The following is a 23,898-nucleotide window of genomic DNA, read 5'->3' as shown; positions in this document are numbered from 1 at the left end:
AAATATGGTGTTATGAGTTATCTTTATGCATTGTTACTGTTACTATTTAGCATTGCTTTGTTATGTGTGGTTAAAGTAATAAATAATATTTGGTTGGAAACTAAAGTTTTTACGTTACTAACTCACCCCCCCCCCCCCCCCCCCCCCCTTTCATTAATCCCTATTTCTAACACCTAGTTCACCTCATCTTCATTAGTTTCACCAAGCACTAATTGTTTTGAACATACAAAATATGCCATCCACTTATCAAAAAGTGTGTCATCCAGCCAATTAAAACTCAATACTTCATGTTTCTTCTTTAAAAAAAATTCTCCTAATTTATTTATTTCAACAAATTCCTCCTTAAGATAATCATACAATATTTGAACTTTAACAACTTCCTCAATTGTCTTTTCCAACCATGCATGCCCCTTTTCATTTATGACCCTATTATTTCCGAGGCATAAAAAACCATCCAATTCTTTGGCCCATTCTTCTTTTTAAAAAAAATTATCTATTTTCCTAAGTGCATGGGGAAAAAGCTAAAAAATTTCAGCCAGATATTTTCAGAAACAAATTATGATTCTCTTTTGCATTGTAACCCTCATACCATCAAAATTGGAGAGATGATTAGTCATGTCAAAGGTTTTTTCTATTTTTTCATAATACAAACTAATGACTGAAAAGCATAAAAGAGTGACATCTTTGTCTATGCTACTCCATTTATTCACAATTGGCTTCAAAGCATCCTCACTACTTTTTATCTCATTCCACATGTCCATTATCTTTACCAATTGCTCATAAAATGTAGGCTAGCCAATCTTATCTACTAGATACATGATTGTTTTTCTTATTTTGTCCACATATTAGTTATTCAATTCCACATGTAATGCCAAAAGTTTTCTCTTATCCTCTTCAAACTCCTTAGCTATATAAAATTGTGGTCTTTGTGGAGTATCCAATAGTTCTATAAGGGGAGTTAACTTGAATGGATTAATTGGGAGATTAGGAGGATAAGCAATCCTAGGCTAGCTAGATTCTCCCACTATTCTTTTTCCAAGTTTCTTGTCCATTTGGGCCACCTGAGCCTCTATTTGATGTATCATATTTCCTCTTTCCTCATATGCCTTTAGCATCTCTTTAAATCTAGCATTGAGTTCCAAGAATTTGTTCAAGTTTATTGCAGCAGCAACAAATCCAAAATACACCATTTCCCTGGTCATGAGAGACACCTTTTCACTATCTACCTCTTTCGTCCTATACACCATGAGGCTGCCTATATGTTCAACATTTGAGGCTTCTTGCACCCTAGTTTTATCTTTCTTCTAAATGGACCATATCACCTAATGTAGGAGCATCTTGCATTAGAAAAGAAAAATAAAAAATTATTATAAAAAATGGAGGAGAGAGAAAGTAATGAAATTTAAAGGAACAATAATAATAATAATAAGGAGAAAAAGAGGAGCTTCTATTTTCAAGGTGCATAGGTGGTGTAAATAAAAAAATAAATATAAATAGTTGTCACTCAACTTATCAAGGTGTGTAGGTGGAATTCTAGAAGTTTGTGGACATTTCCTTAAATCATGCATTTAATATTTTTTGGGCCACATGATGGTGCTTAGTTGTATTTGGGTGGGAATTAAATATTTTTTGTGTTGGTGTTTTGAAACAAAGACAAGTTTCAAATTACCCCAATGAGAACAAGACACATCTAGGGGCAAGTAACTCCCATCCTTAACATATCCTTTTAGACATTGGGCCAACTATAAGGCTAGATCCTTCTTCACTTTAGGCTCTACAAAACCTAGGTGGGTGGACCTTAGATTTAATCTATATGGTACTAGTGCTAAACATATTCTTGAATCTATAAACAACAGATTTAACCCTTAATTCTCCTAATGACTCATGCAATAACATAGATCTACAGTAGCTAAATGCAAGATAATGAAATTCATAAGCTAATTGAGGGCATTCTATAGTAGCTCTTCAACATGAAAGGAGGAAAAGAATTTGATTAATAATGTTGATTTCAGTAAAACTTCAAATATGCAACAGTATGAACAAGTGATCCTATAATTGATCACTACCTTCTCCATTGGGAAATTCCATGAATCAAATGCATACATCTATGATATCAAGGACATATTTCATACACCCAAATATTAGATCTATCCTATCACTTTGTGAATCAGACATCAGTGTTCATTAAGACCTCATTCTCATGAAATATCCTTCTCAAATAACCAGCAACCCTGTCAAACACATCAAGCATTTACTTGGTGCTTTGTTCAAACAACAAAAAAATCAGACATGCAACCTTAAGGGGATGCAAATGGGTCTCAGTTCTTTGTTCCTAGACCACATAAGATTGTAGATTACTGAGATAGGAGATGAGAATTAGAATGACAGTAAAGAAATTATGGCTCATTCATATCCATTTCTTTGAAACAATACATTCAAATGCATGAAATCAAAACATAAAAACACCTAATAGATTTGAACTAGCTGAATTATCTTTCCTTCTACTATCATACAAGAGAAAATATGTTGAAGAATGAAGGTGGAATCATAGTTTTAGATCCAACAAAGTGGTTTCGCAGAAAAACTAAAAATTTCCAACCAACAATGGTCTCACAGTGAAAAAATTGGAACCCCTACAAAGAATGAGAAAGAGAATGATATAGGAGAAATGAATTCCAAGATCTATTATGCATCTGACATGTGTCCACTTGAAAAACATCTCCTTGAAGTTTAAAAGCATCTCTCTAATCTCTCTCTACAACTAGCAATTCAAATCCTTGATCATTGAAAATTGGAGCCAAATTATACCAAAAATGCATAATATTATCAAAATTAAACCAAAAAACCTTTTACCATGCCTGTAACTTCATCTTCAATATTTGTCCATTTTACTGAGAAGGCCCAAATTTTACGTTTCTAGCTATAACTCAAACCAGTGAATTCCTATGCAAAAACAAACTCCATAATTAGAAAGTTCATCTTCTCCCAATTCCAGTGATATATAATATGCCTATATTCACCTCTCAAAAATCCCATAATCTTAGTTTGAAAATCACACATCCTTGCTAAAGGCTCTGGTCTACCACATGATGGCCTCTAATTGGCTACTTGATCGTCACATCACTACCATCCGGACCTCATGTGGTACCATCCAAATTGTTGATGCATCACTACCACGTGTCAACCCCTTATTAGCTCTCAGACTTCCCACTCAACACCTACATCATCTCTAGCTAGGTCACTATAGATGGGGCCTTCTGCCACGTAGCAGCTTAGCATTTTCCCGCTTTACTTAAAGGTCAAGCATCTTTCTCAAGAGGGGAAGTGCCCACCATAGGATGCTCCATGTGGTCCAATCGTGTGTCTCCTATTCTGAGCTCACCACATCATCAAGTGAGCATCTTTGTTTAAAATATCTACAAGTCGCCTCCAGCTGGCATCCACTAGCAGACCCCTCTTTGCAAGCTCTTACCTTCAAAAGGTCAGCATGTCATAAGACATTTTTAGATTATGTACATGGGTTTATTTAAAAACTTAAAAACTTAAACATATACCCACGTGATGAATGTGGGATAAGTGTTTTATTAATGCCTTTCCTCTACTTTGTGCTTTTGACTTGCCACTGCCTCTTTTTAACATGGCGTCTCCCTTGCCTTCTATTTTTTTTGTTCAACATACTGAGCTTCCAACTCTCCAATGATGGAAGGCATGTAGAAATGTTCAGAAGAAAGATAACTGTAATTTCTCTATGGCTCAAAAGGCCATCTTTACCTATTCTATCATAGAGCACCTCAACAAAATGACTCTAATGCTTGGAACTGGTCAGATCAAGTTGAATGGCTCCCTTGAAGCATCTTATAGTTGTTCTAATTAAAGTGGATTCATTGGTAGCTAGATATCCACCATCTAAAACACTATCCCATGATTCTATGGCTGCAAAAAAAAGTGTGGTCCTTCCCAAGAATAGCAAATCTTAACACATTATGAACACTGAGAACTTTATCTTTAGTAATATTATCATAAACAAGTTCTGTCATGGAATTCACACTTATTCCACTCATTAGAATGACCTTAGAATTCCAAACAGTGCTGACCTTAGGATAAAATGCTGCTATTTGTGCTTCAATCTACTAATTCTTCTTGATTTGGTGTGAGCTCCTTCCTTCCTCAAGCCATAGTGGTCTTCCTTGGTGCCTCAGATGCTGCGACTCCTTTTAAACAACTCCCCTATGCTGAAACATGGTTCCTCTACTTTAAGCCTATGTAGACCTTCTCCTTATGCAGTGGGTTGCTCTCCTTTATGGCATGGGCGAGTTGTGTTTTTCTTTTGACATGGTCTTTTCTTTTCTACCCATGCCATGGCTTCCTCTTTTTTCAAGCCGTGGGCTACTCGTGGAAACCACCCATGTCGTGTCCTACAGGTGTTGGGCCTCTAAAATGTGCTTGCCTCCACAACAATTTTGGCTTTGGGTTTTGTGTAAAGATGCTTTCAATGCAGATGTCGTGGCCTCTCTCCCTTGCATGGGTCTTTCCTTGATAGTACATCCATTTCTAAATTTGAAAATCGAGAAGAATAGTCCACTACTTTAGAAGACAATTTTTGAGTTTCCCTCAGCCTATGCTCAGATGTGTAGTGCCTCTCCCATTTGACTTCTGTAAGTCATCCTGATGGATGCCCCCTTGCTGATCTTTTGTTGTGATGGATCATGATTGTGACCCTGAGTGGTCTACACCGTTGAGGTGTTTGGATTTATGTTTCTGTATCAGTTGCTTTAATTATGCTTTTGACTGATCTTTGAGATTATAATGTGATTTTTGGTTCACTGAGGTTTGTGCCAGTAGTTACCAGGATCGATGTGGTATCATGAGGTTGTTCTGTGATTACCCTGAGATGTGTGCAAAGATTGCACTATGTTCTATTACCATGCTACACAGGACAAGGTTCCTGTAGCAGTGGTTAGTCATGCTGATGACTATGGTTGTTTATATGTTTTAAATGCCTTTTTAACGTAGAGTAATCAATCATTATTAAATGCTTAAGTAATTAGAATGGATTGTTCATGTTGGATTCTTTGGTTATGTGCTGTGGACATTTACCTTGTTATATTTCTGATTAGAGAGATATTTGTTACTCATGTTATGTTCACATTTGAGAGGACCCGAGGGTCAGATGTTCACTTTGATGTCAGTATCATGGATTTTAGACTACTATGCTATTCAGTTAATCATATTGCATGATGATGCCATTTTGAGATGACAATGTGTTTTATAATGTTATCTGGTTATCTGGTATTTGGACATACCTCTGATTATGTTATGTGATGGATTTAATGCTATGGTTATTTACTTCATTCCTGCGTTGTTATGCTTTATGCGAAAGTGAGTGATGTAAATAGATTATTTTAATATAATTAAATAAATGCTTAAATTAGGCAATTTAATGCATTTATTGCTTCGGCTATGTTATTATATGCAATTGCACTTGATCGTGTTGTTTAGTGTGCAGGATTTATATCCCTGGCAGTGGCACATGGAGTTAGTGATTCAGCCTTTCATATTTTACCAATATCTCCTTGTACGGTCGACGTATCCTTTATTAAAATGTTTAATTTAAACCTTTTGGTGATTATTAAATCTGAACTCATTTGCATTATGTGATTAGACCAATAAGCGTGTCTGTGCATTTAGAGGTTCGCATTGTCGCGAAGTTGTTAAGGAGATTTATATGTTTTTGGGTTTTCGGGCTTTTTAATTGATTTATTTTAATTTTTGGCAGCTTTGCCATAGATGAATTCCTATTTATAGGAATAGCTTGTTTTCGTTTGGGTCGATTCGGGGTTTAACTAGATTGGCTGGTTAAATGCTCTAATTGATTATTCACCCAAAAAGTGAATAAGTATCCAAAAAGGAATTTAATTCCTCACTTCTCACTTTCAAATTGGAAAGTTGGAGAGTAAAACCCAAAATCCTTTTCATGAGGATTTACTGTTTTGTTCGTTGTGGGAGCTACGGGCGTGGGATCGTCACGAGGTTGGGCTCGTTGGATCCAGCTCAGGGAAACCTTGGATTGCCGCGATTTTCAACTACTTCTGCGAGATATTTATTTTATAGTTCAGATTCCCGTTTTGCCCTTTTGGCTGTGAGTTAGGGCTTTCCCATTTTATTGTTTCTACTCTGTTTCAGCTTTTGTTTTTGGTAGCCGTTTGTTTGGAGGCTGAGAACTAGTGTTCCCCTCTGTTTCTGTATGCTAGTTCTACCCGGTTGGCCAGGTATGAACATTTCCCTTTTTTTTGGGATGAGGGTTTGGAGTTTTGCACCGTTATGCTGGCCATTTTTGCATACGGTGTCCGATTTCAGTTATTTTTGGATTTTTGGGGTTTTTGAACCCAAAGGCCAAATGGGTTTTAATTTTGAAGTTTTTTCAAAATTTGGGATTTTTACCTCGTTTTGCATGCTGCCCTATTTTCTCGGGTTTTCTTAGTACAATGTGGGTCCTGGACCTTGATGATCAGTTTGGATATAAGTCATACCACTTTTTCACTTTTATGTTGCATTGGGATGCGTGTTGCATCCGTACCCCCGACATTGTGTTCAATTGAGTGATTTTACACTTGTTATGGATTTTGTTGGACCTTTGCTTTTGTTTTGTGAACGCTAGGATTCGTGTAGAATCCATACTCTCGGATTGAGGCCGATTGAGTGAGTTCATGATGTTTGGACTTGTAACATCATTGGGATTCGTGTAGAATCCATACTCTCGGATTGAGGTCGGTTGAGTGATTTCATGATGTATGGTTTTGTTGGCTTTGGGATTCGTGTAGAATCCATCCTTCCTGTGTTGCTTTTAGTTGGGTGTTTTCTTTGCATTGTGTTCTCATTCCTGTCCTTGTGTTATGATCTTTGTGATGGTGGTGCGCCACACACGAGTACGTACGCGTACATTTGTTGGGCGACTTGCGAGGCCCGATCTTTTGTGGATTTGCCGGAAGTTATGATCATTGGGGTTGGGATGGAAGTATGCATGCCCATGGGCACTTGTCATAGGATGAGCATGGGTAGGGTAGGGTAGCATATGGAGGGGGCTTCTATCTTGCAGCCTGGTGACCTTAGTCCCATAGGGTTGGCAGAGGAAGTTTTAAATAAGTGATAATTAAAGAAAATGTGTGACTGATAATAAAACTTAAGATAATAAAATGTGTGTGTGGGGCCCTCTGTTGAGGAGTTGAAACGCATGATCTGAGCTTGGGCTTGTTGATGCCAAGCGACTCTCCATGATGTCAGCCCCTACTTAGTAGCCTTTTGAGTGTCTGACCAAGACCTTTACTCCTTGCATTGTCTTAGGTTCTTGGTTCAGCCATCATACTGTCTGGCATGAGTGTTAGCCTTGGATGTTGTGCTTTATGTGTGTTTGTGGTTGGATCATTATGTCCATCAGCACGGCGGGTGTGGTCCTATGGGTGCCATGTGGTTGGGAGGCGTAGCTACCTTCACCACTACTAGGGATCGGTGTACAAAGATGATCTTTTGTCCTAGTGCGACCATTGATGGATGTCTTCACTTGGTACTTCGGGTTTCGGAGTATACTTTCTTGTGATTTATGCTTTCTTTGGGATGCTTGTATATCATGTTTATATGATGTTATTTTATTTGGCGCATTCCCTTATTATGATGTTTAGCATATGATTAGATGCTGTGAATTATTGTATTAGCATATCTATTGCTTACTGTTGTTTAGCATGTGATAGGTGATGTTATCTACTGTAGGATTATCTTATGCGTTATCACTAGCATGTTAGATTTTCTTATGCTGTTATCATGCATGTTTTAGTAGTGACATCCCTACTACGACAGTACTAACGATTTGGTCGGTGGCTTGGGATGTTACACGCGGGGGATGGCTAGGACCCACGATGGTCTTATGATGCTATTGACGGTTGGGGGGAACCACGCACTTATTTGGTTGTTTAGTTTCGAAATGTATTTTTGTTCATTGCGATGTTGCCTTTGTTCTCTGCGATGTTTATTTTCAGTGTGTTCTATGCTGCTGTAGTTTAGATGGTTTGATGTTCTTCATTCCATGTTGTTCTTGCACTCGAGTGTTCATTCCTCGAGCCTTTGTCGATCCGGTACTCCCCAGTGTGGAGGTTCTTTTGTAAGTTTTTTCCCATTTTTGAGTTATGGAAGTGATTTTACTTTCTATGGGCGACATTTGTTTAGCATTGTGCGACACTGATAAAGTATCGCACGCCCATAGGAAGAATGTCGTACGATACTGTAAACTGTCGCACACATTACTGGACCAGTGTCGTACGACACTAGAAGAGTGCCGCACGGCTTTATGAGAAATGTCGTGTGATACTTTTCCAGTATCGCACGCCTTCTTGAGAAGTGTCGCACGCAGTAAGGGAGAAGTGTCGCCCTCCCTTAGTAAAAAGTGTCGCATGATTTTTGTGAAAAACTTGCATGTGCCATCAGCGGGCACTTTTCTTCGTGATCCGGTCTTTTTGAGAGTGGTTTTGGATACCCTTTTGGGCGTTCTTCGATCCTATGCTGTTGCATTTTGAATTCTGTCAGTTTCTCTTGAAATCGAGTTTTCGTGTTTATGTTTTAGTCTCATGGGGTTTAAAATATATCGTTTAAGTATAAGTCCTTATACTTAAGATATATTTTAATATATGTGACAAATCGTTTGAGATAGGTTTCAGACCTCTCGGAGATAAGTTATGGATTCTAGAAAATTTCAGGGCTTCTCAAATCCAGACTTAGCCAATTTTCAGGGCTTCAGGATTTCAGGCTTAGCCAAATTTTAGGATTCTGCATTTTACCCCAGCTTGATGTTTTGTTGATGAGTGGTTTTTTTCTTATGCCCTCATCATGTGCGTTGTCTTTGTTGGCTTTGTTTGTGTGTGTCAATTTGGTAGTGGCATTCGGAGATTCGTTGGTTGCCGAGATTGTGTTGAAGTCTTCTCTTGCGATCTTTGTGATCCCTGTATGATGTTGTCTTGTGCATTCATACTTGTAAAAAAAAAAAATATCTTGGCTTGATTTGAATCCTTGTTTCCAAGGATCTCTGGGCGAGGCATTACACGATGCCTTTGTCTTGTAAAATTCATATCGACCTCGTGTTCTTTTAGAAGTTACTCTTCCATTTTTTGAAGAACCAACATCATCTTTCATTTTGGCTTGTTCTTGTATCAACTAGGTTTATGCCACTATGCGCAACACGTGACTTGTTAAGAGTTTGAATTGTGGATATTGCAATCCTTTCAAATTGTGGTGGACTAGATGAACCTTGATTTTGAGCTGAAATTAGGGTAGAACAAAAGAGTCCCAAATATTTGCAATACATCTCCCATTTTTCATAAAGAGATTGAACATGACCTCCCAATATGCATAATGAATGAGTTTCCAGCAATAATATCCCACTTTGAATAGGGACAGTTGTCTCGAAATGAATCTTAGACCCAAGTGTCAACTCTTTTGGAATGGAAGCAAAGGGACAATACTATATTACAATAAAATTTGAGTGTCCATCAGTGAGGTAAATTTGTCAAAGATGACCATTATGCTATTGATTGGTAATTACTACCCTACTAGTGCTTTCAAGTATATTCCTCAGTGAAATAATCTACAAAACCTTTGGACCTTGATGATAAATTCTTCCCCTGACTCCTAATTGAGTATGTAAATAATTTCAAACTCTCTAACATGCTAAAATACTACTGAGATAAAAAAACATATAATATTTTGTTGTAATTTGTTGATGTATAGTTCTCAGTGATGCCCCTGCTCTCAGAATAAACCCTAGCACTTCATAATGATCAATATCATTTTAAATCTCTAAATATCTTCAATTTCACATCTTATCAATCTTATCAATCTGGTATAATTAGTTGGGGCCCAAAGTGGGTCTGGCTAAAAAAAAAATCATTTCCAAATGACTAAACTGCAAAACTAACTCATTCACCCTCTGGCACTGATTTGAAACAAATTTGACCACTGAAAGAGAATTTGAAGCTCATTTTAAATTTTTTGCAAACTATCAATTTTGTATTAGGAGGTCCTTTAAATAGCCTCAAAAAATTGACTAGAACACCTAATCGGGCTCTAAAAATTGGTACACTGATTCTTTGTTCTGCATACTCTTACCCTATCAAATCTCATCTCAAGATGAATTCTTAGTCAAAAGATATTGACTATCAACGTTACCCCTTTAAAATTTCTTATAGAAAAACAAGTCAGAAAACCATAAAATACTTTCGGATTTGGCTTTAAAAACTAGGTAAACATACATTTGGGGGCACAAAAATTGGGGTGTTGGTTTGCTATCATGGGGAGAGTATAAATCTACAATTTGGGCTCATGAAAAGTAACAGGACACAAATGGAAAGCAGTCAAAGTGAGCTACTAAAATTTGTAGATTGGAAGCACTGACAAAAAGCATTTTTTGCAAATGGAATTGACCTAGAAAAGTGTACAGACGGGTTCATCAAAATTTGAAAATTGGCACACTTAAAAGTATTTTTGGAGGACAACACAGGGGTATAACCCATCCAATCTCTCCTATCAAAAATTTTTGGTTATGACATCATGAATAGGCGTACCAACTAATCTGCACTTTTTGACACTAGTAAAAAGCAAGACATTGCATTTGGAATCGCGTTTGAAAACTGATCAAACAGATTTGTCATCAGTTCAAAATTGAAACATAAAAAGTCTCTAACCTCTAAGATATACTACAAAATGAATTTTAGCATTTAAATCAACTGGGTCAAAGTTATAACAAGTCAAACAAGGCTTCCCAGAATTTTGAACAGTTCATATCAGCATGACATCAATAAATGACCAACTTTGAGGGATTCAAAACCTAGTCAAACGGATCCAAAATGACTCAAGATTTGAAACATAGGTTCTCAAGTATGGACACTAAACACTCCCAAAGCAGTGAGTCATGAAACATTACTAGGTGCGAGATATTTAGTTGCAAACACAACCTCTTGTCATTGTTTGACACTTGGGCAAAAATGCAGTTATGACATTGTTCAAAACAAGACTTCACGGAATGGCTTGGAGAAGCAATTTATCATCATGGGATTAGTGGACATACTAAATGGAAGGTGTTAGAAACATTGAACACCTCTTAAGGCTCAAATGGACACCTAGGTACATATGCATTAAAAGCACTTATAAGGCTTGATTTCTCAATGGTACTCAAAATCAGGGCTTCGATTTTGAGTCCCAACATCTTGTAAGGTATTTGTAATTACCTTTTATCCCACATTGGTTGTGTTCATAAAATCTTGGGTGGTAAGTTCCTATTTAAGCAAGGAATATGAGCATTTGTAATCAAGCTTCAAGATGTGATCTCTTCTTAGTAGAAGCTTGGAGAAAAGGAGGAAGCAAATGAGCAATTTTTCTCAAGTCTCTAGATAGAGTGCCAAATGTGAGGTAGTTTATAGTAGGATTGTGGTGGAGTTGTGAGTTTGTGAGAAGAGCTAGTGGTTGTGGCTTGGGAAATAAGGAGATTTCTTGGTGGGCTTACAAGCACAAGTTTAGATATTCCTTGGAGGTTTCTACCAAAGTGTAAGATTTGGACTAGCTAGTGTTTAGATTCGATTTTGAGAGATCTTGCATAAATATTTCTTGCTTTGTATTTGGCCATAAATTAGAAGGCCTTATAGCCTAGTGCATTTCATGTAAATAGTTTTTTTATGAATAAAGAGTTGCATTTGGTATTAGATTGTGTATCTTGTGTTCTGTTTCCATTGTGTGGTTATTTCTTGGGGGCTAGGACATCTCCTTTAGGGATTCTCATACCCTACACTACATCAAGTAGTATTAGAGTGAAGGTTGTTCCTGAATGTGTAGATAGATCACTGTCTTTGAGGCAGTTTGCACCAAGACCTTGGGAAGACATGCAAATGGATCTATGGTTGCAAAGATGGAAGGTTGATCTTGTTTAGGAAGATTCATCAATTGGTGATTTGTTGCAGAGGGTGGAAAGATCTTGGAAGATGGCTTCAAGAGGATTGGACCCTAGGATGATTACAAATCTCCATGGTATAGTGGAAAGGAGGATTAATGAGATAATAGCTCAGGTGGATGTTGTTGTGGATGCTTCTTTTTCTAAAAGAGTTGAGAAATAGAAGAAGGAAGTTTTATGTTATTAGAGTTGGAGTCTACCAATTTGAAAGAGAGTAGTCTAGCCATTCAGAAGATTTTTTCCAGAGAGATGGCATAGCAAGGTCAAGATGGAAGAGGTTGGTTTTTTTGATTAGTTTACGGAGTCTGATATAGAACCTACAAAGAAACTAGAGGTTCTTGTTGAGGATATTCCTAACCTTGTTGATGATGGGATGGATATTTTTTTTCATGATTAGTTGGTTGAGTTTGACATGGAGATTGCAAAGCACTCGGTCGTGGATGATCCGATTGTTATTAGTGGTGATTTATATGTTGCAAAGCATCTTGTTGTGAGTAACGAGACCAGTAGTATTGTGAGCTTGGAATGTGTTCATGGAGATCTACATATTGCTACTGATATGGAGTTTGTTGTTGCTAGTGTGGATTTTTCATGTCCCCTTTTCAAATAATTAAAAATAATAATCTTTTCTAAGGCAGGTAGGCCCAAAAAGGTGAAGTTTCGAAAAAAGGGGATAATCTTTGGAAGCTAATGGACTAATAAATCAAAATTATTATTAAAATATGATTTATTAACCCCTCTTGGATGTGAGTTAGGGTTATGCCCTCTTTTAAAGAGTTTGGAGACATTTTGGGCTCATTCCAGAACTTGATTTTTGCGCATTGCTTTGTTGTTCTTCAGAGGCTGCCAAACCTGTGAAGAAGGAGACTCAAGAATGGGAGTTTTCAGGTTTCTAAGAAGGATAAGTATGGGATTTTGAAGCAATTCCATGTGCATGCTCATGTAGATTTTGCCTTTGTGCTAAACAATGCAAATTTGTGAGTTTTCGGGTGTATTTTTTGTAAGAGTTTGGTGTTTCCAGTTGAGTATTTCATATCAGTTTGGGTTGATGCTGTACACTAGAATTTTAAATGTTAAAATAGAGATAAATATATGTATTTGGATATTATTATACTTTTGTGATAGATTATTAAGTTTTTGTGGTGATTTCGAGCTATTTCGTGCTATTTTCGAGAGCCCAATGAGCATTGTTTTTGTCCTCCGTTTGGGAGCTATTGTGTGCATGTTATATAGATATAGAAATGTCATTTTATAGGCTGTTATGCTGCTCAAATTTTTTTTTAAATGTCCACTTTCAGATTTATTAATAATAGGTGAAGCTGTGAAGCTTTTGGCACTATTTCTGGCATACCCGATTTGGGGTTTATTGAGAAATTGGTGGATCTTTGAAATATTGGTTGTTTGATTTTAAAGATCTGATTTGAGGCTTGAAATATCATATAAAATTAGTAAAGGGACATTCCAGTGGTATCAAAGCTATGATCTTGCCAGCCCGAGGGTTTGTAGAAGTTTGCATGTCAGTTTTGACAACTACCCAAATCTTGCATGTCAAAATTTATGGTTGCATGCTACCTCTAATCATTTGCATGTTAGTTCTTGGTGAATTTGGTGGTTTCATGTTGCTTCTAATCAGTTGCATGTCAAAATTTATGGTTGCATGCTACTTCTAATCATTTGCATGTTAGTTCTTGGTGAATTTGGTGGTTGCATGTTACTTCTAATCAGCTACATGTCAAAATCTATGGTTGCATGCTACTTCTAATCAATTGCATGTTAGTTCCTAGTGTTTGAAGAAGTTATAACCTATTGGGGTTACACTCTACTTTATCCAGAATGGACAGGTATAGTACAGAGTCTCAGAGGACACGATCTTGGACAATTGATATCCAGAGTCAGAACAGTAGAAAGGATGGTTATTTAGACATTTGAGATAAACTTAGGAAAATAAGCCATGACATGTTTGAACAGTTGGTTGAGCACCACCGTATGATGAATGACATGTTGTTTGACCTAGCTAAGGTGGATAAGTTGACTAGATTTCTATTTGGCAAATTTTCTCACAGGGCAGATGACACAATTACCAAGAACTTGCATGAGGAGTTTGAGAAACTAGCTTATAGCCAGGCAGAGGTCTATGATTCTACTCTGCCACAGGAGGTAGTGAGAAAGGATATTACACAAATTGATAGTAATGGTCAACTTTATACTCAAATTGAGACAATTGTATACAGGTCGTCAAAGGGTGATGTCACAGGTATTCAGGATGGTATAGTTACAACAGGTAGTGACTACAGCGTAGTGGGTTCAGATGATGATTATGAGGATGTTGTTGTGCATGATGGTGAGATACCTAGTAGAGATGAGTAGACATTGAGCATTCATGACTTTACTGAGAAAGAGTACCAGGCACAGTTAGATGCTTCGTCACATGAGGTTGAGGCTGGTAGTACTTCACATGATTTGTCCAGCTAGCTGAAAGTGAACAAAGATAGTATTGTGACTTCATTATCTCATCATGACAGGTATGTGGAGTTAGTTGATATTGGTCATATTACTCAGGTGAGGAGTTTGCTTGAGTTACCAGCTGATTCTAGTTTAGGGATATGGACTCGAGATTGTTATATTGGCATTTGGGATTCAGTTGACTTGAGATCTTTAACATTTTTTGGTAGTAGTGTGTGTTTGGGTTCTATCATGGATTTGATTAGTAGATTGCACGATGTTGTCTTTTCTTGTGCTAGCAGCTTGTTCGATGTTGGTATTAGTTTTTATACACTGGTGTTGGGCTTTGTTCATATATCCAGTCGACCATACTTGTTGGAATGTGTTGATGATCTTTCATATTTGGTAGTGTGTACAGATGAGTCCTAGGATCATATTGGCATTGATGACATCTAGAAGGATGCAGTGGGCAATTTTGAAGACTTAGTTTCCTTGGGTACAAAGGAGTTCGACAACAGTGCTATAGTTTTTGATACTCCGTATGTTGATATGAGCTTTAGAATTGATTCACAGGATATGGATGGTAACACTCTAGAGACTAGTAACTTTGAGGATACTCCTTTAGACAGTGCATCAAAGGAGGTTTGTAGGAGACAGTCTAGCCAGTGCCATCATGTGTCAAATCAGTTGAGAGTTAGTGAGCGAGACATTGCTATCGCTTGCCAACATTTCGATGTTGCTCGTCAATTGTTAGCAATTTTTGGATGGGGTTCTCCTACTAGTGATGAGCAGGGAGGCAATTATCTTTCCTTGATAGAGTTCCACTCTTTATGGGAGGCTATTAAATGCAGTTGATAACTGACAGAGATTATCTTATGGAGTTGGGCAGTACAGCATATGATGCATTGTTGGCCAAGGAAGATGAGGTGAGTGAGCTTATTGAGCAGCTTGAGGTGACTTCTAAGATTCTTGAGAGTAGACAGTTGGCTTTCAAGGAGTCATAGTTTCATTTGGCTAAGGTGACCATGGAGTTAGAGAAAATACAGTCTTTACTAGATTTTGTACTGTCACAAGCTGTGGTGTCTAATGATTCGATGATGTCCATGGTCGAGATTTTCAAAGATAGTGGATATGGGGATGCATCCATCCTTGATACTAAAATTGGCATATCGGGTTCATCCCCACTAGAGTCAGATTCAATTGAGTTGGGTGCTGCAGCAGATTGTTGTGGTATGCCTGACATGGTGGTGACCTCTAGCACTAATGGCACGAAGACTAGAGATGTTGTATCAAAGACCATGTGTGATGTTGGTGAGCCGATAGTTGGCATGGTTCCTGCTAATAATACTACTCCCTTGGCGATGTCTTTAGAGGTAGTAGTCAGTTCTAACTTGGTTAGTGATCGATTGCAGTTAGTTACATCTAGATTGCAGTCTGAGCCACTGACTGAGATTGGTGCATTCTATCAGCATTACATTATGAGGTATGCTCATCAATTTACCTTTGATGACCATGTTGATGAGATGATGATACAGAGATGTACTTTGGTTCCTAGTGCTTATCATTAGTTATGGGATAGTTTTATGCCGCAGGATGAGAGTTGTGATGGGCATGACATGGCGATAGGTTCTGTAGTTGACAGCTTGATAATACGTGACTTAGAGTAGGAGTTTCAGAGTGATGCTTCAGTGGGTGTTGTTATTGATTCTACTCCTTTGGCTATGACATCTCCTGACTTAGCTAGTGATCAGTCATAGTGGGTTGTATCACTTGTTCATGGTGAGTTGTTGACTGAGGTTGGTTTTTTTTATCAACATTATATTGCAAGGTATGTACATTAGTTAGCATTTCCTTGTGTTGAGGAGTTGATGGTAGGCAAATTTGGTTTGGGTTCCAATTCTTCTTGTTTATCTTGTGATGGCTTTTCACCATCAGGGGTGCATGGGAGTTATGGTTATGAGACAGTGGTTGGTGATCTACAGAGTTGTGTTGACTATAGGAGTTGTACAGTGTGTGGTTTCTCCATACTTGGTATAGTTTCATTCAGGAGCATTCACCATTGTTGCAGAGTTGGATTGTACATTCTGTATAGGCTAGTGGAATGTGTTGATGGTATTTACTATGTTGGTAGTTTGATTTGTCCACTTTACTTGGGTTTTGATATTCTAAGAGTTTGTGTCTCGTGGGTTTCTGACTGTGGAAGTTGTGACTTTGGAGTTTGGTTGAGCAGTAATTGTCAGTTTGATTATGGATTCCTCTTGGTTATATTGCAGAGGATATTGTAGGAGTCTGTCTTAATTGACAATAGTATAGTTCATGACTGCATTTGGGATCCAGGTGGATTGATTGGTTTATTGTTCAACCATTGCTTGAGGACAAGCAATATTTGGAAGGGGAGGACTTGTCATGTCCCCTTTTCAAATAATTAAAAATAATAATCTTTTCTAAGGTAGGCAGGCCCAAAAAGGTGAAGTTTCAAAAAAAGGGGATAATCTTTGGAAGCTAATGGACTAATAAATGAAAATTATTATTAAAATATGTTTTATTAACCTCTCTTGGATGTGAGTTAGGGTTATGCCCTCTTTTAAGGAGTTTGGAGGCATTTTGTCTCATTCCAGAACTTGATTTTTGCGCATTGCTTTGTTGTTCTTCAGAGGCTGCCAAACCTGTGAAGAAGGAGACCCAAGAACAGGAGTTTGTAGGTTTCTAGGAAGGCTAAGGATGGGATTTTGAAGCCATTCCATGTGCATGCTCATGTAGAGTTTTCCTTTGTGCTGAACAGTGCAGATTTGTGAGTTTTCAAGTGTATTTTTTGTAAGAGTTTGGTGTTTCCAGTTGAGTATTTCATATCATTTTGGGTTGCTGCTGTATACCAGACTTTTAAATGTTAAAATAGAGCTGAATATATGTATTTTGATGTGATTATACTTCTGTGATAGATTATTAAGTTTTTGTGGTGATTCTGAGCTATTTTGTGTTATTTTCGGGAGCCCGATGAGCATTGTTTTTGTCCTCCATTTGGGAGCTATTGTGTGCATGTTATACAGATCTAGAAATTTCATTTTATAGGCTGTTATGCTGCTCAAATTTCTATAAAAATGTCCACTTTCAGATTTATTAATAATAGGTGAAGCTGTGAAGCTTTTGGCACTATTTCTGGCATAACCGATTTGGGGTTTACTGAGAAATTGGTGGATCTTTGAAATATTGGTTGTTTGATTTTAAAGATCTGATTTGAGGCTTGAAATATCATATAAAATCAGTAAAGGGACATTCCAGGATTCACTAGCTAGTGATGTGAATGAGGTTTTTTTGATGAAGCATTATGTTCACTTTATTCCTAGGAGTGAGTATGTTGATTGAATTGTTGAGATTCTAGTGTCTAATAGAGTGATGCAGACATGGATGATTTTAATGTTGGTTGTCTTATCCCTAACGAAGTGGAAATCTTTGGTGAAAATGAAGATGGTTGTAGATCTATCTTTTACCGGTAAAGTGTGGGACACACTTTTCTATCTACCTAGGGAGTCTAATGTAGGAGCATCTTGCATTAGAAATAATTTTTAAAAAAAAATTATTATTAAAAAAAAAAAAAAACAAAAATAGAGAGAGAAAGTGAAAAAAATTAGAGAAAAAATATTTGAAAGTAAAAAAAGGATAAAAAGAGGAATTTCTATTTTCAAGGTGCATAGGTGGCATAAATAGAAAAATAAATGTAAATGGTTTTCACTCCATTTATCAAGGTGTGTAGGTGGAATTCTAGAACTATGTGGACATTTCCTTAAATCATGCATTTAGTATTTCTTGGGCCACATGGTGGCGCTTAGTTGTATTTGGGTGGAAATTAAATATTTGTTGTAAGGTATTTGTAATTACCTTTTATCCCACATTGGTTGTGTTTGTAACATCTTGGGAGGTAAGTACCTATTTAAGCAAGGCATCTGAGTATTTGTAATCAAGCTTCAAGGTGTGATCTCTTCTTAATAAAAGCTTGGAGAGAAGGAGGAAGCAAACGAGAAATTTTTCTTGAGTCTATGGATAGAGGACCAAATGTGAGGTAGTTTACAATAGGATTGTGGTGGAGTTGTGAGTTTGTAAGAAGAGGTAGTGGTTGTGGCTTGGGAAACAAGGAGATTTCTTGGTGGGCTTGCAAGCATAAGTTTAGATCCTCCTTAGAGGTTTCTACCAAAGTGTAAGATCTAGACTAGCTAGGTTTTGGATTGGATCTTGAAGGATCTTGTAGAACTATTACTTGCTTTGTATTTGGTCATAACTTGGAAGACCTTACAGTCTAGCACATTGCATGTAAATAGTTATTTTATGAATAAAGAGTTGCATTTTGTATCAGATTGTGTATCTTGTGTTGTGTTTCCATTGTGTGGTTATTTTCTAGGGGCTAGGAAATCTCCTTTGGGGATTCTCTTGCCTTGTATTGCATCATCACTAATGCTTGATGATCACTACTATACTTCAATCCTTCATGGACCTACAACACCTCTTTTTCAATTTTGAACTAAGTATCTTTTACTTTCCTCAAAGTATCAAAAACCATGGCATTTGTAATATCCCATTCAGGTAATATAAAAAATCCTGAATCCTTTAACAATTGTCTTCCCCCTTTAGGGGTTATCTATGTAAATTCCTCCATTGAACTAGTTTTAACTTCTTTAATTTCAAAGTCCTTTTTATTAGGTTGGTCTTCTTTGATCATTTTACACTTGGCCTCAAAATTATCAATATTTATTCTCTATAAGAATTGAGAAAATGCCCTAGACTTCACAAAACTCTCATCATCAATATTTTTTTTAGAAGTGTGTGCTATTAAAGGATCTATTTCCTTACCTTTGTAATCTCCAATTGTGAGAGCTAGTGTTGGCATAGGAGGTTCATCAGGCACTCCTTCTATATCTACTATTGTAACTACAATATCCCTCTCCCCTCCCATTTGTCTCAATTGTTATCTCAAGGATACTTCATCATCTATCCTATGTGGGGTCTGGGAAGGTGAATATTCTTCAACCTTAGAAGATGATCCCTACTCCAATTTTTGTTTCTTAGGTGCATGTGTAGTAGGTGGGCTTTCATAATGTAGTCTTTTATATTGAGGAGCAGGTTTTAAATGACTAGACACTATGTACCTATCTCTTTCCTACAATGTGTACTACCTTGGGTTCAAAATCATCTTACTTGCCAATCTTTTCTCAACCTCAATGGCCTTGTTAGGGTATGCTTGTGTCATAATTTCCTTCTTTTCATTCAAAGTTTACATAATCCCACCAAAGTTATCCATCAACATCTCGACTTTCATGCCCCAGTATTTTTTGCCAACTAAGGGATCATAGCCTAGCTTAAAAGCATTTATAAAATCCAAGACCTTTCTATATACTTTCCACTCCTTCCTAAGTCCTTTCTCTTGTAATGAGAACTTATTTCTAACTATATCCTTTGAAAAGTATACCATATGTTTATGAGCTTTGGTTTTAATTCTTTCTCTAAATAGGTCATAAAATCCCTCTAAGTCTATAAAACAGGCATGGGATTGAGTCATTTAATATTTGTCTAAAAAATTCTCGAAGTGACTCCATCCCTTTTTGACAAAAACAAAGTTGTGCAAACTAGTAATTTGGGGAAAGAAAGTACCTTTAGATTTTCCCAACAATTCTCTTTCTTCAACAAATCCTATCTACTATAGAAGTTCAACAATTCATACTTTCAAAGGCACCTGATAGGATAGCACATGTAGTTTTCCAAGAAAACCATAAACTCTGAAAACAATAGACACTACATATGGGATGATGTCTCCCCAATTGTAAATCACCATCAAACCTTTAGCATGATCTTTTGGTCTAATCAATTCTAGTAGAGGTTGTGGTATTCTAGGGCTATCCCTTATTAATAGCATTTTAATCTTGGAGGCAAAATTCCTATCAAATCTGAAAAATCTTGCATTAGTCACCTCCCATGTTATATCTGCACTCCATAATTGGACAGGGAGATTTTCTCCATCTCTTTATGATTCCAACTTCATTTCTTTAGAGAAAAAGGTAACTCCCTTATACAATCATATGTACATTAACATAGAGTACTAGAAGAAGGGCTTATTAACTTTAGCCTCAGATATACATATTAACCCAATATGAATTTCTTCTACAAAGAGAGTATCAAAGTCAAAAATAGAACTCATACCACACTAAAGGGTTTGAGCAATGATGAAGACAATGGAACCTAGGATGTGGTCTTGCTCATCCATGCCAAATATCTTGTAGAGAGACAAATATAATGCCTATGCTCCAAGGTTGAAATATTTTTTCAAAGAAGGCTTTGGAGTGTTTGGTGTAACTAGGGGCATGATCCTATTATCACAAAATGATTTTGTAATGGTCCTCCCCTTAAATATGTCCTTGGTGTACCATACCTAGCTTGGAGGTCTTCCATATCTATCTTCTCATGGACAACATGGTTAGGGTTTAATTTGAAAACTTTTCTAATTAATTCTGGTGAAACCCTAAAAAGATTATCACCTACATGGTTCTTCAGTATTCTAGTTATTGGATCATATTTCTTTGACATTAGTACAAGAAAATCATCATCAAAGAAATCTCCTGGAATAATTAGTTTGCCAATGTCAAATTCCCATACATTGTTTAGGGTAGTATGTAGTATTCTCTACAAACCATTTACAGAAAAGTTCTAATCCTCCAACAGATACTTCAACATCTCTCAACCAATTTTGTTTGTCATAAAAACCCTCATTGACCAATAACCTAGGGTTCTTTGGAATAATTTTTTTTCCCCTAGCAAGCTCATTCATGGATTGTGGCATTTTTTTCTAAGAAAACATCATGTACAACCCTTTTTAAGTAATCTACCTCCCCTGAAAAATCCCTTCATAGAGGTATGTTTCATAATTATCTTACTTGTGAATAAATTTTCTCAATTTTCTAGAAACCCAAGATATTTAAATCAATTTTCTTATTTTTCTCCTCTAAAAATTGCTTAACATAAAATTGAAACCCTCAAAAAATTCATGCCCTTAACTCTAAAAATATTCTCTTCATGAGAATTCTAAAATCTTAGTATCCATTAATGGAAAATCTAAATTCTTATTGCCAAATTAACCTCACACAAAATAGCAGTGATCATAATTAATGCCCCAATAGTCATGTTGTAGGAGTTGATAAAATCAAATTCCATAGCTCGCCAAGATCACCTACATGCAAATAGCTTGCTAAAGAGAAATCAAAGGAGCAAGAGCTTAAATAATCCAAGAGAAAATATTTAACAATAGGAAAATGAAATTGCTATGTGAATGGATGAATTTACAATGAGAGAGAGAGAGACCAAATATAAAGGCCTCAAGGAAGCTTGTAGAACAAGTTGGAAGGTGGTAGAAGATAAGGTTGACAACTAAGCACACTTCCACAAAAAAGTGGAACATGCTAGAAGGGAACAAACTCCCCTGTTATCAACAACTCATCACTGCAACTATTAACTACATGCATTAACGTAAGTAAGCTTAAGTAAAAAAATAAATAATTAATTATTTACTCTAACACCCCCCCCCCTTAAGTGCAACTTAGGGGAATCCCTTAAGCTCACAAAACTAAGAGGAAATGCAGAATGGGTCCTGACAACAAGGCCATGTTAGGTACCCATCTACAATGCAAAGAAATGAAACCTCTAAAAATGTGGAAAGAGGAAAAACCTCATGGGAAAAACCCTTCGCCAAAAAGAGGTAAGTACAAACATGCTGAAAAAATGAAGGAAGGAAGGAAGGCCTCAACAAGACCCGCCAAGGACAACTTCCACCAAAAATGTTTCAAGAGACTCTCTCAAAACTATAAGTACAACCAGCCCCCTATGAGAATAGACACCAAAGCCCCCCCAGAACAATGGAGCTCCTATAGAAATGATTGAACCAATGAAACTCCAATGCGAAAGGAACAAGGGAACATAACAAGGGAACCCCTAAATGAGAGGGGAAACTAGAAAGCCTAGCTGATGCCCAAAGGAAAAAGTATGAGGCTCTAGAAATGGAATCCCCAAGGCAGGTGTGATGACACTGTCATAAATGTCCATTGTAGTATCCACAACAAGTGTACTTGGAGTCTCAATGAATGAAGCTGGAGGATCGGATAGAGTGGAAGAAGAATCTTGTAGTGGAGAAAAGACCTCAACTAGATGTGGTGTGGCAAGGATCTCAGGAACAATACAAAGGTTCAAGTATCCAAACTACACCACATGATGCTTCTATGAAGGAGAAGAGGCATACTTCAAAAATGGAGATGGTGGGAAAAAGTGCAAGAAGGTATAGAGACAGGTGGAAGAATAAACTATCCCTACAGCAATAAGACCTCCTATTATACGATCTTGAATGAAGACTAAATCAATAGTGAACTCAACTATCTTCCCTGATCCACTTTGTGTAATTTGAGAAATCAAGAGAAGGTTGGTAGAAAAAGATGGAACATACAATACATCATTGAATATACCATCCTGGATGTGAACTAAACCTTTCCCATAGACTAGTAGGGTAGTTTTATTCACCATGAGAATATGAGGAATAGGAGAAGCCTCAAGAGTACAGAAGAGACCTTGAGAAGATGTCATATGGTGAGAAGCACCTAAATCCAGTATCCAAGGAAACTATGAAGGAGATGTAATGGAAGCTTGTAATGCATGACCCTTTCCAAGATTCGATGTAGATAGCGAAGATGTGGAAGAAGACTAAAAGGTAGACCCCTATGAGGTAGAAGAAGATGGAGAAGAAATAGTGTTCTTCTAAAGAAGAGCTTGCAAATTTGTAATTTGTTTCTCATAGCCATCAAATCTCTTCTAAAAAAAATGTGCCTCATCATGAGATCCTTTCTGACCATAGGAATAGGTAGGAGTCTCAGTATTTTTTTTCTCCTTCTTCTTAGAAGATGATGAACCAGTAGAAGAGGGATCTAATATCTGCTTCAACTTCTGCTCCTGTGTATCCTTGACAAGCAATGCTTGTGATTGTGAACCTGAAAGTGAATCCATTTGATTAATTTTGGACTATTCATGAGTTAACTGATCACAAAATATCTCAAATGAAGGCATCTTGTGGCTGTCAGCCAAGGCATCCATAGTGGAGTAGAAAGTGGAAGAGAAGACCTGATATTGTCCCCTCAACTTTGAGAGTATCAAAAAGATACACTCATCATCTGTCTTGGTTTTCCCACATCCCTGCAAAAGTGTATGCAAAGATTTGAACTTCATCAAGAAGTCCTCAATGTTGGGAAAGCTGTCAGGTGTCAAAGAAGTCAACTCTACATCTAACTGAAGTGCTCAGAACTCATTCATTTGGCCAAACAAAGTCTAAAATTTGAGACAATAAGCTCGTGGAGTAGTCAAACCATCCAAGTGAAATAATAGATTGTCTAAAATGTTCAGTGCAATCAATCCCATGGCCTCATCCATTTTATTCCTATGCTAAATAACCTCAA

This window comes from Cupressus sempervirens, chromosome 9 (assembly GCF_028749045.1).
Source record: "Cupressus sempervirens isolate cs-2001-9-10 chromosome 9, ASM2874904v1, whole genome shotgun sequence".
NCBI lineage: Eukaryota > Viridiplantae > Streptophyta > Pinopsida > Cupressales > Cupressaceae > Cupressus > Cupressus sempervirens.
This window is presented reverse-complemented; position numbering follows the sequence as displayed.